Source organism: Hylobates moloch, unplaced genomic scaffold, assembly GCF_009828535.3.
Source record: "Hylobates moloch isolate HMO894 unplaced genomic scaffold, HMol_V3 SCAFFOLD_9, whole genome shotgun sequence".
Taxonomy (NCBI): Eukaryota; Metazoa; Chordata; class Mammalia; order Primates; family Hylobatidae; genus Hylobates; species Hylobates moloch.
This window is the reverse complement of record NW_026652284.1, coordinates 58652600-58667592: the sequence shown is the minus strand read 5'-3', so window position 1 is coordinate 58667592 and position 14993 is coordinate 58652600.

Here is a 14993-nt window from a genome sequence, read left to right as displayed (position 1 = left end):
GTCAGTAGCCTCACAACTACTATAGCTGTGGAAACCAACAATGTAGCAGCCACTGGAAGGAACAGTGTGGGTTTAGATCTCCCCAAAAGCCCCCTACAAATAAAATTATCATGATTTGACTTCCTGGCAGGTCTCTATAAAGACCTAATCAGTTTGTTTTTATTTGACATGACAGAGATTTTAGACTCTGTCCACACAGTCCTACGCATAGAACAGTTTTCAAAAACAATCAGTGGCAATTGTTTAACATCAATGTGTCTGAGGTAACATTATCAGTTTGGGCTAAGAAGCAGCTCACCAAAAAACCTCAAAGGAAAAAGCAGAGTATAAAATGTCAAAAGGGGCTTTGAAAAGCTCCAACAAATTTCTGGAAAACCAGAAGTCCACATGCATGTGTAAGATTGCACATACCAAGGCTGTGTGCATGCTCAGGAAAGGCCCAGAAGGTCCTAAACTCTCATTAAAGATGACTTTGAGGTTTTTCAGAAGCAGCAAGTGAAGGCTAAGGCAGAGTTAGAAAATGTCTTCCTGAGTTTTAAAGGGTGCCCCGATACATAAACAGAGACTTTTGCAAAAACTTTGGAGCCTTATTGGTTTAAGGCATTTTAAAAAGTCTTTGTCCAATTACTAGCTGACTATTAAGCTAAATGAACAGTGACTTCAGTGGCTGCATAATAAAATAATGCAGACATTGCCAAATTACCTCAGGAAAATCACTACACAAATAGCAGATACAAAAACAAATGCTGGGGGAAGATTTCTGGTTTCCAGATATGACACATTATTTTAATGAAAATTTATTGTTTTCAACACAAATTATGAGACATGTAAAGAAATAAAGTATATTATACAAACTATATTTTGTCAGTAACAAAGGAAATCAAAGCAGCTATTAAAACTATGCTTGAAAAAAATCTATAGGAGACCATATCTAAAGAACCAAAAAATGTGGAGAATAACGTATGACCAGATAGAGAATATCCAAATACAGCCCTCTCTAGTCTTTCTGTCTTACCCAAGAAGGGAAAAACTGAGAAGCACTAATGAGGTCACAGCCTGGGGTACATTCTTACTAAAAGCCTGAGACCTAATCACAGTGCTATAGAATACTTCCCTTTCCCTACATTCTACCACCACATCAGTTATGCTCCTGTGTAGTAACAGGGGGACACAAGTTAAAGAACCACATGTCTCAGACCTTATTTAAGAAGTCATTAGAAAAAACAAAAGATAAAAGGGGAAACGAAACCAAGGAAGCCAGAGGAAATTTTAGCCTCTAACACTCACAGCTACAGCAAACAATAAGCACCAAATAACTCCTACTCAGATAAACATAAAACCTCATACTAAGGACCTATTTACTTCTGTTCCTTTTACTTAGCACGTCAAGACCAGCTTTTTACAAAAAAAATACAAAATGTACTGAAATACAGAAAAACATAGTATGATGAGACCAAGCAAGCATCAGAACCAGACCTAGATATGACAGAGATAATGGAATTATTAGACTGGGAATTTAATGGAATTATGATTAATATGCTAAGAGCTCTAAGGGAAAAAGCAGAAGACATATAAGAACAAATTGATCACATAAAGAAGAGCAATAGGAACTCTAAGAAAGAATAAAAAAGAAATGCTAGAAATAAAAAACACTGTAAAATAAAGACTATATATTTGATTATTTCATCAATAGGCTAGACAACTGAGGAAAGAATCAGTGAGTTTGAAGAACTTTCAGAACTTAGATGCAAAGAGAAAAAAGAATGAAAATAACCCAGGAAATTTAAAAACTGTGGGACAATTACAAAAGGTGCAACACATGTGTAGTAGAAATATCCAAAGTTGGAAAAAACATACAAACAAAAGAAATGTTTGAGGGAATAATGACTAAGAATTTCCCAAAATTAACAGACACCAAAACACAGTTTCAGGAAATTCAGAGAAGAGAAAGCAGGATAAATACCAAAACATTTGCACCTAGGCACATTATTTTCAAACTGAATAAAATTAAAAACAGGAGAAAGTCTTGAAAGAAGCCATAGGGGAAAGAAAATCTTACTTTTTTGTGATTAAAAAGTTAAGAATTACTTTAAATATCTATTAAGAAACCATGCAAGCAAAGACTCACTGAAAGACAGAAAAGCATGGCATGATGAGACAAAGCAAGCATCAGAACCAGACCTAGATATGACAGAAATGATGGAATTATTAGAATGGAAATTTAATGCAATTATGATGAGGGGAGTGAAATATTTAAAATATTGAAATGGAAAGCTAACAACCTAGAATTTGGGAACCAGAGAAATTATCCTTCCAAAGTGAAAGAGAAATAAATACTTTCTCAGTAAGATGAAAAGGAATTTGATGGAATTTGTGGCTGATAGACCTGCCTTGCAAGAAATGTTAAAAGAGGTTATTTGGAAAGAAGAAAAATGATAGAAGTCAAAAACTTAAATCTACATAAAGAAAGGAAAACCATTAAAGGAAAATTAGTGAAGTCATGTTGATAGCTTGAAATCAGCCATGATGGAAGTGTGTTCATGGAGGAAATTGTCAAATGTTGCAAATAAGAGACTCAAAGCTACAATCCTCTGTCCCTGCTGAAAGGTTTGTTGAAGATTTACTACCAACCACATGATGCAAATCTTATTCCACTGTTCTTCTGTTTTTCAGGTGACTATCTTTCAAAGTAATACATACATGAGCCAACAATTTTATCTCTCTGTCTGATTTTATCAGTCTTGTTAGTGGGAATACATCTCCAAATTATAGTAATAGATAACGCATTGCCATATTTACAATTCAGGAGTGACTTTCCGTTTTTTTCCTCGGTTTTAAGTTTGAGTATATTATTGTTGTTATTGTTTCTTCTCCTCCTGCTGTTACTCCTCCTCCTTCTTGTGATGATGATGAATATGATTATTTTTTCTCCAACAGGTAGTAGTTTTGGAAGATACTGTATCAGGACTGTCAGCTATATACCTTCTTAAAACAGAATTTCTGCCTATAGGTTTTTAAACATTTACTTATTTTAAAGTAAAAATGCTCTCACATTGCACAAACATCAGAAACTATTAAAAATGTAGTAAATAGATTCCACTTTTGTTCCTACCTCTACCCACTTAGTTTCTATCCTCTCCCTCAAGAGGTAACTCTAGTTATTACTTATTTTTGTATTCTATAGCCATTAGTTTTTAAATGTACATACAAGCCAATGTTAATATATTTTTTCTCTTTCTTTTTAACACAAATTCTAAATGCCATATTGGATACCACATACCTTGTTTCTTTCACTTACTATCTCAAGATATTTCTTACTCTGTATATAGTGCATTTGTTCAGTGCGTGTTACAACTGCATGGTATTCAGTTGTATGGGTATACCATAACCTACTTTTGCGTTTTATTCTTCTCAGTGAATGTACACTCTATCTTTCCATTTGCTATATAGTTAAACACCTTAGTGTCATACTTGACTACTCGCTTTCAAACACCACATTCAATTCCTTCACAGCTCTTGTTGGCTCTACCTTGCAAACACATTGAGCTTGTACTCACTTCTCACTAGTTTTACCACTTCCACTCTATCCAACACTATCACTGTATTGTAAGAATAAAATATCAAGTCCTGCCTTGACATCTCTGAGTCCCACTGGGACCTGAAGGCTTAAATGTGAGTTCCTTTGATCTTGTTATATATGCCCCATACCCAATGGGAAAGGTCCCTGCCCAGCTATTTACTGTATCAGTCAGACCAGCTGCACCCTCAACTGAATCTCAGTCTAGCAGGTTTCACTTCCCTGCCAGTCTACAAAGTTATTCAAACAAACTGATCATATCCTCCAGAAAAACACAGGATGCATATCACCCACTTGTTACTGCAAAGCCCACCTCCCACAGCCCCTGCTGTAGGTTCCTGAGTGCAAGCTCCACGTGGCCCTGCATGGTGTGTGGTGTGTTCCACAGATGATGGGCTGCATCTGTGACTAATAAACTGCCTTCAACTTTAACTGTCATGTGTTTGTCCATTTCATGGTATGTAGGGTAAGTAATCCATCCTTCACCAATGAGGTAAATAGGAGGTTGTCAGAATAATTGTCGTTCATTATTGTTTTTGCTGCTACAGATACTCTCCCCCTACCCTACTATATGCTTTCAACATCACAATCAGTTTGTTGAAACATGAGTAACATCTTACATCTTGAAAGTCCTCTGGTATAATCCATGCAATGGCTACTCCTTTCACATAGAGTAAAAACCAAAGTCCTCACAGAGGCCAAAGCCCCACACATTCTAGCTATGATATTTTTCATTGATCCCCTTACCTAACACTCTTCCTTTCATTCGGTCTGATCCAGACACACTTGCCCTCTTGCTATTCCTTTCTGATATGTTCCCACAAAGTGACATATCAAAGATGCACTGGTGGAAGCAGACTACCTCGTTTAATGGAAATTACAGCAATTTTTTTTAGAACTTAGACCAACCCATTTTTTTCATGCAGTATTTTATCACTGATAATGTTTACAATTGTCAGTGCAGGAGATAATATGATTTTAATCAATTTTGTTACAGTTGTACAATTTTCTATAGACACACACCTGATCACCTGCACCCATAGTGAACTTCTCCCACTGACCTGTGGCATGCTTCTGTTTCTATAGTAGAGTGTTGGCACTGGCTTTTCCCTTTACCTAAAATGTTTTTTTTTTTTCCTTTGAGTCTCACACACCTTGTATTTTCACTTCTTTCAGGCAGTGGCTAAGATGTCATTCTCTCAATAATTTACATGTGACTAGCTACTTAAAATGACTATCTTGATCCTGTTCTCTGTGTGATTGACTTTAAATAAGAGAGATTTTAAATTCAGAATAGAATGTTTGGTAAATATCTGTTTTGTCTCTGAAGATCCAATTTTGCTTCAGATTATAGCCCTATTTTATACCCACTTCCGAGATATCATAAAAGACAAGAATTTTTGGAAAGCATTTGGGTAAAATCCTAATAGCTGTCAATTTAATTACATACCTTAGAGATACAAGTTAACCTTCAGAACTTTAACTTTAGAAATAAAGCTGGGATGAGAATTTCTGATGGAAATTAAATTGTACTTTGCTGCTCATCCAGAACTGCGATGCCAATATCCATTATGAAAATACCTAGAATGTATTGATATTAATGATAATAATAATTTCTTGACCACTTACCATGGGATATATATATATGCTTAAGTAAGTTGACCATGGTCACCAGGCTGCTGAATGTCAGGGTTTTAGCTGAGATCTACCTCTGTCAAAAGCGCATGCCCTTAATTAGAGCACTGTGCATCCCCTCTGTAGGAGTGATCATGCCATGGGAACAGACGTAAGCATCAATTAATAATATGAGAACATTAGTTTTGAATAAATGAGAACACATCTAGACTCAGTTTAAGGAGGAAAAACAAAATACAAAATATTTTGTTCATAGATTTGGGTTAGCAGTGCAGGGGGGTCTGTAAGCCACAGTCTATTGATGCTATGACCTACAAACATTAGCAACTTGACAGGTAGAAATACAGCTCCTGATCTAATGTTAATGTAGTAAATTTAAATGCTACTGAACACTACGTTGGTAACTGTAAACCAAAGGTCTGTAGTCATTTGCATGAAATGTATAAATAAGGGTTTTGACTTACATGTCGCAGGCATAAATTCAGTTTACTCTTTCTAAAAGGCAGAACTTGGCTATGAACATTAAAGATGACTTGTATGACCATGTTAATCTTTCCACCTCATATTTCAATTTTTATGGGAACTTTATTACTTAATAATATATCTCCAAGCTCTCCTTTTGTAGCCCTGCTGTCCATTACTTGCCTAAACTACACTCTGTCATTACTTATAGCAGTTTTATGCCTCATATACTACACAGCCTGTGATGGCTGTCTTCCTAATAAATTCTTCATCACTTTCAATATAATCATCTGCATTGCAGCTTCATTAATATCCTTTCATTCAAAGATCCAGGTAGGCAAGATCCCGCTGAGGAAAGTCTTTAAAAAAATTAATTAGGACACAGAAACCTGTTTCTGGGCTTTAGTCAATGTCATGAAAAAAATGCAGTTACTTATATAATAGTGGTAGCTTTTGAATAACAGTTTAATTAGGAACATCCTTATATGGAGAAATAGATGGTGTATTCATGACATGATTTTCACTGCAACAATAAAATGCAAAAACTCAATATTCAATCAAGTTTAAACCTGTGTTACCTTGATGTGTGCAGGTTTCTGTGACTCAGAAACATTCACTACAGTGTGGTTCAAAAGATTATTTCATTGCACTCCTGCCAGAACCTCTACATTTAAAATGAGCCCACATATCTGTGGCTTTATCTACATAGTAAATGCAGGTAACCCTCTCAAACGTTTTACCTTGTAGCCTAGATACCTTGATTCACTGTGGTCATTGTTTGGGACAGAATTCATCAGCTAAGTTGTATTCAAACTGAAAGCCAACACTCCCTTTTCCTTCACTTTAAAGTAATATTTTATTTTGTTTGGGGAGGGTGCCAAGGCTACCATAATCTAGAATATGAATATTTTGAAATTATTGACTCTCAGAGGTGAAAAGGATGAACATACCTTTGACTCTAAATTAGAAATATATTGGAATAAAGGAAATTCCATAGAAAACAAACTTGGGATTGGGTAGGTAGTGGCAAGGTACATGTGATAGTAACTGGGGGGGAATCTTAAACTGTCTAAATGATAAAGGGAAATTAATATTTTTCATAAAAGAAGTCAATGCATTTGATAGATACATACTGAATTCTCATGTCTGTTTAAGAGTTGATTTGGTAATGAAAACTCCATTTAGGTTTTATGAGATATAGATAAGGCTTAGATGAGAATATTAGCCAATTAGGCTAGTATGGGACAACAACAGTCAATATTTGATATGTAAATTGTAGCATATGTACACACTAAGATACCATATAGCAATGAGAATGTAAAAACTCTATACACTAAAATATAAATGAAGATCACAAATGATGCTGATTAAAAAATAGACCTATAAAAGCAGAAATGCTATATTGTTATATTTATATAAAGTTCAAATAACAGGCAAAACTGATCAAATTCCCTAAACACAGCTCCTGGAAACCAGTTATTTCAAAACCAATAGTTTTGCCTTTTGTAAAATGTCATATAAATAAAATCACATTGTATATAGCTTTCTGTATCTGGCTTCTTTCACTTAGTGTAATGTTTTTTAGTTTAATTCATATTGTTGCACACATCAGTAGTTTGATTTTACTGAGCACAGTTTTACTGATTTAACTGAGCACAGTTGTTTCTTTGCTGAGATTCTCATTGTAGCGATGTACGACAACTTATTTATCTATTTATTTACAAATTGTTGTTTGGCGTCTTTCTAGCTTTTGGTCATTATGAATAAACCTGCTATAACCATTTTTGTAGAGGTTTTATGTGGATTTGTGTTTTCAGTTCTCTTGGGTAAACATCCAGAACAGTGATTGCTTGATCCTATGGTAAATATATGTTTAACTTTGGAAAAAACTGCCAAACCTCTTTTCCAATGTGCCAAACTTGCTCTACCATTTTGCATTGCCACCAGAAATGTGTGTGAGTTTCAGTTGCACTGAACTTCACAGCAACTGTATTTACTTGACAGTATTATTATCTATGTCTTTTTAATGTCTGTGGGATCAGTAGTGATGCTTCACTTTCATTCCTGGTGTTGGTAATTGGTGTCATTCTCTCTCTCTCTTTGCCCCCTCTTTGTCTTTTGCAGGTCAGCCTGTCCAGGCTTTATCTATTTTTAATTTTTTAAAAAAATACTCAGCCTTTTATTTTATGAATTTTATTGATTGATTTATTGGTTTTCTCTAAGTTCATTGATTTGTAATTTCATCTTTATTATGTTCTTCTTACTTTAGGTTTAATTTGCTTTTGTAATAAACATTTAGTGATTTTTTTTTCCAGTGGTCTTTCTGTTACTGATTTCTGGTTTTGACTTCCTGTTTAATACTTTTATGATCAGAAAGTCTAGTTTATTTTAGTTCAATTATTCTACATTTGTTTTATGGCTGAGAATATAGCTTGTCTTAGTCAATGTTCCACGTAAAAAGCTGTTATATGTTGTATTTAGGTAGTTGTCTTATAAATGTCAATTGGGTCAATTTGATTGATAGTGATGTTCAGATGTTCTATACCCTTACTGATATTTTTGTGTAGTTCTTTTGTTAGGTGCATACACAATTAAGATTTTTTTTTTTTGAGACAGAGTCTCCCTCTGTCGCCTGGGCTGTAGTGCAGTGGCACGATCTCAGCTCCCTACAAGCTCTACCTCCCAGGTTCACGCCATTCTCCTGCCTCAGCCTCCCAAGTAGCTGGGACTACAGGCGCCCATCACCACACCTGGCTAATTTTTTGTATTTTTAATAGAGACGGGGTTTCACCATGTTAGCCAGGATGGTCTCGATCTCCTGACCTTGTGGTCTTCCCACCTTGGCCTCCCAGAGTGCTGGGATTACAGGCGTGAGCCACCACGCCCGGCACAATTAAGATTTTTATGTATTTCTGATTAATTCTCCCTTTTATCATGTTGTAATATTCATATTTATACCTGGTAGCATTCCTAGTTTTGAAGTTTATTTTGTCCTGTACAAATTTAGGTACTCTAGCTATAATTTCTGATATATCTTTTGATATATACATATTTCCTTTTAGAGGTAACGTATATCTTTATATTTACATTACATATATTGTAGTCAGCAATGAGTTGGGGCTTGACAATTTTTGCCTTTAAGTTGAGATGCTTTAAACATTATATTTAATGAAATTATTGATATGGTTCAATTTTAGTCTACCATCTTGCTATTTACTTTTAGTATCTTCTGTTAGTTTCCCCTACTCTTTCCCTTATTTTGAATTAATTAGGCATTTTTAATTCTATTTTATCTTCACCACTGACTCATTATTTATTTAATTTATTTTTTGTGGTCTTTCCAGGGCTTATAATACATAGTTTTAACTTATTTGAGAATACCTTTAAATAATTTACTACTTCATGTGTAGTTTAAGAGTATATTTGCATTTCCCTCATTCTATTATACTATTTTGCCAAAGATTTTACTTCTAAATATGTTAGAAATGTTGCAATAGATGGTTAGCACTTTAGCTTTCTACAGTAAATGATCTTTATACTTTTTAAAAATTAAAAAAACGATTATTATTTAATTGATTAATACATACAAGTTTTAGTATTCTTTTTTTTGTGTAGATTCAACGTTCCACTTGCTATCTCAATTCTTTTATCTAAAGATAATCTTTAATATATTTTGTATTCCAAATCTACACATAATAATGTTTTTCAGATTTTATGTTTGAAAATATTTTATTCTGCTTTAATTTAAAAAATTTTTTTTTAACTGGGTATAGTATCTTTGATTGGATATTAGTTTGTTTTCTTTCAGTATTTAAAAATATTATTACATTGTCTTCAGGTTTGCATGGTTTCTAACAAGAACTCTGCTTCACTTTTACCTTTGCTTACTTTATATAAATTTTTTTACTGTTAGTCTGTGTTTTATCTTAGTCTGTATGTGCTGCTATAGCAAAATACCTTAAACTAAGTAGCTTATAAACAACAGATATTTATTTCTCACAGTTCTAGAGGCTGAGACATCTAAGATCAAGGACATGGCAGATTCTATATCCAGTGAAGACCTGCTTCCTAATTCATATACAGCCAAATTTTGCCATTACCTCACATGGTAGAAGGTGTGAGGGATCTGTCCGGGGCCTTACAAATTCCATTCATGACAGCTCCATCCTCATGATCTAATAACATCCCAAAGATCCCACCCCTGAATATCCTGACATCAAGGATTATGTTTCAGCATATGAATTTAGGGAAGACACAAACATTCAGAGCATAGCACTGCTTCTAAGATGTTTTTCTTGACCTTTGATTTGACTTTGGGGGGTGTGTGTGTTTGTGTGTGTGTGTGTGTCCTACTTTGGGTTCTCAGAGCTTCTTTCATGTTGGTGTCTTTCATTAGTTTTAAAAAATTTACAGCGTTATCTGTTTAATGCTTCTGCTCCATTTTCTCTCTCTTGTCCCATGGAACTCTAATTTCTGTGTCAGATCATTTGGTTTTGTCCCAGAGCCCTTGAATTCCCTCTCTCTCTCTCTCTCTCTCTCCCCTCTCTCCCTCTCTCCCTCTCTCCCTCCATTAAGTTGTCTCTCTATTTTACCCTTTGATTAATTTCTGTTGTCATATTTTCAAGTTCATTGATTCTTTACTTGTGTTCACTTTTCTCATGTCTGGCAAAAGGATAGTTCATCTCTGACTTTTAATAGTTTTCCAGCATTTTTATTCTCCATTTAACATTTTTATAGTTCAACTTTCTGCTGAAACTCCTCATCCATTTATGCTTGTTCACATTTCCTAACAGAGCCTTTAATGATAGTATTTTAAAGTTAGTAATTATTATTATTAACAATTATACCTAATGCCTTGTTTTTCGTTTTTTTTTTGAAAAAAGTTATTGTACTAATATGATATAACATACAATTTGGTAATTATAGCTATTTTAACGTCCCTGTCTGATAGTTTCAACATTTGGCTCATTGCTGCATCTGGCCTTGTCGATTGTCTTATATCTAGACAATGGGTTATTTTAAACATATTATGTATGTTTTTTCAATTTTAATTGATTGTCAGACATTGTATGTAGAATAATGGTGAGAACTGAAATAAATATTATTTATAACCAAAAATGGGCAAGCTATTTCTTTCAAGCCCTTTGAATCTACATTTGATTCAATCTACTTATAGTCGAGCTTGATTTGAGTTTTGTTGTTGCTATTATTACTCGACATCCACCACAGGCTTCAAATTCCTTCAGCAGCAGGTTGCAGTTATCTCATATTTTGTGTGGACCCATGGGTGCTGAAGGATTTCTCTGTGTTCCTGCTCTATCTTCTGCTTTCAGTCAAAGGGTGTATACTGCTTTCATTGAAGGGTGTCTCCCCATGTTCCTCCCCTCCCCCGCTGATGGAGTGCTCCTGCTCGTCACTTGGCCCTGAAATGCTGGTCAGTGGAGAAGGGCTTCTCAGTTCACCTTGTCCAGTCTTTCTTAGGCCCTGCCTGTGTGCCTAGGCCTCTTGGGGATAGTCCTTTACAGAGTTCCTTCCTCTTCCTTCTCCTATCCTTTGCAGTGTCTCTGATCCATGGGTGCCTTGCGTGAGAGTTTTCGCCCCTTTTCTCAGTGGTAGCGAAACCTGCTTTGTAATGTTTCAGAACCCTGAGCCTAAGGGGTTGTTTGTCCCTGTTCTAATAACATATACATACACTTTCTATTTCTACCTTTCCCCAGAAGCAGTGGATTTTTGCCTGATTCCTGAGGATGAGAAGATTTTTCTTCCTTTCCCCAAAAGGTGGTATAGATTTTTGCTGCTACCATTCCCTATGGCCCAAGAAATAATAGGATTTATTGTTCCTCCCTCAGTCAATGAAGCCTTTTCGGTCCTATAGGAGGGTTCAGGGAAGAAGGGGAGGTCTGACTGTCTTCCAGTGGTAGCTGATAACCTTCTGCATGCCTGTTGAGAATTTTTTAAAGTTATTATTTATAACACTACGTCGTTTATTTTGAAATGGTTTGTCATGAAGGTATTCATAGTTCATTATTTCTTTAAAAACTGCCTTATCTTTTATTAATATTCTAGTTGGAGAGACATTATCTCATTATGTATTTATGTATATATTTATTTACTTTTTATCTATTTTAATGACAAAATACATTTAATGACAAAATACATTTTAATGACAAAAATAACATTTTGTGTATCTTATAATTTCTGCAAGGAGTAAGTTTTGCTTTTACTGATACTTTATGTTGTATTTTTGTCTTTTTTTCCTGTAATTTTTACTATCTTTATTACTTTTTTCTGTCTACTTCTATAAATTGGTGGTGTACTTTTTTAATTCCTTAAGTTGGATGCATCGTTCATGTTTCATTTTTTCTAGTGTAATTATTTTCTAGTGTATTATTTCATAGTGTATTGTTTTCTTGTATTCTCTCTTTCTTTCTCTTTTAGAGTGTATTTCCAGTGTATTATTTTTCTGGTGTAATCATAGTTTGTTGCAAAAGTAATTGCAAAAGTAAAATAGATTGTTTAAAAGTAATTAAAAACCTTTAATGGCAAAACCCGCAATATTTTTGCAACAACCTATATAGGAATATATGCCTATTTAAGTATATAAGATTATAATTGACTTCAAAGTACCATGTTAATTGCCAACACAAGTTTTGTTTTAGTTTTTTATCCTTTTTTAAAAAAATTAGCAAAGGATAAGATACTATATGTACTGTAAGGTACACAACTTTTAAAGTATTATACTCCCTCAAATCACTTTATAAAAATTAATATTTTAGGCTCTGCTTCCAAAAAGCTCAAATTAACACAGTTAATATTTAAAGTTAATTGACATCCCTCCAAAGCAATACAAAGACTTTGAATACTTTAATTCCTATAGCTTTCCTTTGACTTACATTGTCCGATATTTAGTTCTACCTTATTTCATGAGCCCCTACATACAAGATTGTAGTTACCATCTTAAACAATGAGTATATATGGCCCTTGTAAATCTAAAGATTCCCATGGAGGTTTACCAATTTTCTGTTTCCTATAATTTCTTTACTATCATAACTTCCTCTACAGATGTTTTCCTCTATAAGTTTTGTCTTTAAACACTCTTGATTAACATTTCTTATTGGTAAACTTTCTTAGTTTTTACTTCCCTGAAAATGTCTTTGTTTGACATTCTTTCTTTAATGATAGTCCTGATACCAGTGGGCTAGGGGAGGTCCCCAAATGCCAGTGGCACCTTGACTCTGGCCAGTGTCCAGGCTCTTGACACCATCACAAGAAGGAATTCAGGCATGGGTCAGAAAATAGTGAAAATACAAACATTCTTGCAAAGTGAAAAGTACATACTCAAGAAAGGGGAGTGCGGGTGTTCTCAAGAGAAAGAGTTGCACAATGGAGTTTCGGGCTTCTACCTATATGGACCGCTTTAACCAAGGTGTGGAGTATTCATGAAGATTCCCAGAAAAAGGTGAAGATTTCTCAGAAGTGTGGTGCCACTCAGTTTTACACCAAATATGAGTGTTCCTGGAACTGCCATGGAGCTGGTGGGTGTGTGATTTAGGATATTAATGAGCATATAATGAGGTCCTAGATGAAAGTTAGGTCAAATCCAGCACCAAGTTGGGTCCGGTCAGTCTTAGCCAGCTTGGCCCACCCACTGTTTTTCAGGTTCTTATCAGTCTGTAGCTTATGCAGCTGTTTCAACATGTTCCTTTTTGCACGTCATGTAAAACTGCTGCCTGGAATTTTCCATTATCCTGCCACCACCATGAATTTTTCCTGTCTCAGTTCCCCTGAGTGGATTCCAAGATATTCTCAGGATTTATCCTTTCTCTATATTTTGAAGATATTTTGTATTGCATAGTAGCTTTCATTGTTGTTGTTAAGATGCCGTTGCCATTATTTATGGGTAATCTGGTCATTTTAGGCTCTTTTGAAAGTTTCTTTTTTATCTTTTCTGCCCTCATATCCATATGGCTGAGTAAAATTCTTTTCTGCTGAGGATCTACTAGGTTTCCCCTATCTTTTGTCATTTCTGAAAAGTTCTCAACCATTATCTGCTTTACATTTAGCCCAATCTTCCTTCTCTGTTCTCTTGTCTGAAAGTTCTATTAAACTTCAACTCTTTCATTCTATTCTCCATATATTTAAACCTCTTATTTTTTCCCCATCTTGTTGTCTAGTCTTTGTAATTTCTTTAATTTTACTACACCTGAATTATGCTTCTGGTTCAGTAATTTTCTTTGTATAATCTACTATTTAACCCATCAAGATTTAATTTTGTTCATTGTATTTTTGGGTTCCAGAAACGTGAATAGTTTTAAAATTGGCCTGATCTTTTTTTTTTTTGAGACGGAGTCTCGCTCTGTCGCCCAGGCTGGAGTGCTGTGGCGCAATCTTGGCTCACTGCAAGCTCCGCCTCCTGGGTTCACGCCATTCTCTTGCCTCAGCCTCTCCGAGTAGCTGGGACTACAGGCGCCCACCACCACGCCCAGCTAACTTTTTGTATTTTTAGTAGAGACAGGGTTTCACCGTGGTCTTGATCTCCTGACCTTGTGATTCGCCCGCCTCGGCCTCCCAAAGTGCTGGGATTACAAGCGTGAGCCACCGCGCCCGGCCTGGCCTGATCTTTATGTCAGTGCTCATTCACAAATTGGTTTACTTTGTGCCAGGTACTTGGTAGGCACTTGGAATACGTTAGTGGAAAATAAAAACAGACAAAACAAGATCCTTGCCCATCGGATACATTGTGTGACAAGATAAGCCATAGTTGTAGGAAAAATAAAGAGTCAATTGAAGGTAAGAACTGTTATGAAAAAAAAAGAAAGCACACAGTAAAGCATGAGCACAGGACAAGGTATTGGTAGTGCTGTGGTTGGAAGATGGTTGTCATTTGGAAAAGAGTGGTCAGTGAAGGTGTCATTAAGAAAGTGAAATTTTGACAAGATGCTAAAGGTATGAGAAAGTAAAGATGTAGATATCTGGGTGAAAGATCCAAGCAGAAGTGTTAGCCAATGCAGTTACTAAAGTTGGTGCAAAGAAAGCAAGGAGACGACTGGAGCATATATGTGAGGAGGGAAGAATGGTGGGAGAGGTAATTGCTGCCAGATCATTTAGGGCTATGCAGGCCATTGTGAGGACTTCAGCTTTGTTCTGAGTGAGATGGGAGCCATCACAGGGCTTATGCAGAGAAATCACCAGATCTCACACATTATATTAAAATGATCACTCTGTACTCTGCTCTCAGTATAGACAGTAGAGACAGTAGCAGGTCAACAGTAGATACATATCTTATGCTTGGCTCATGTTTCTATTTGTATGTTTTACT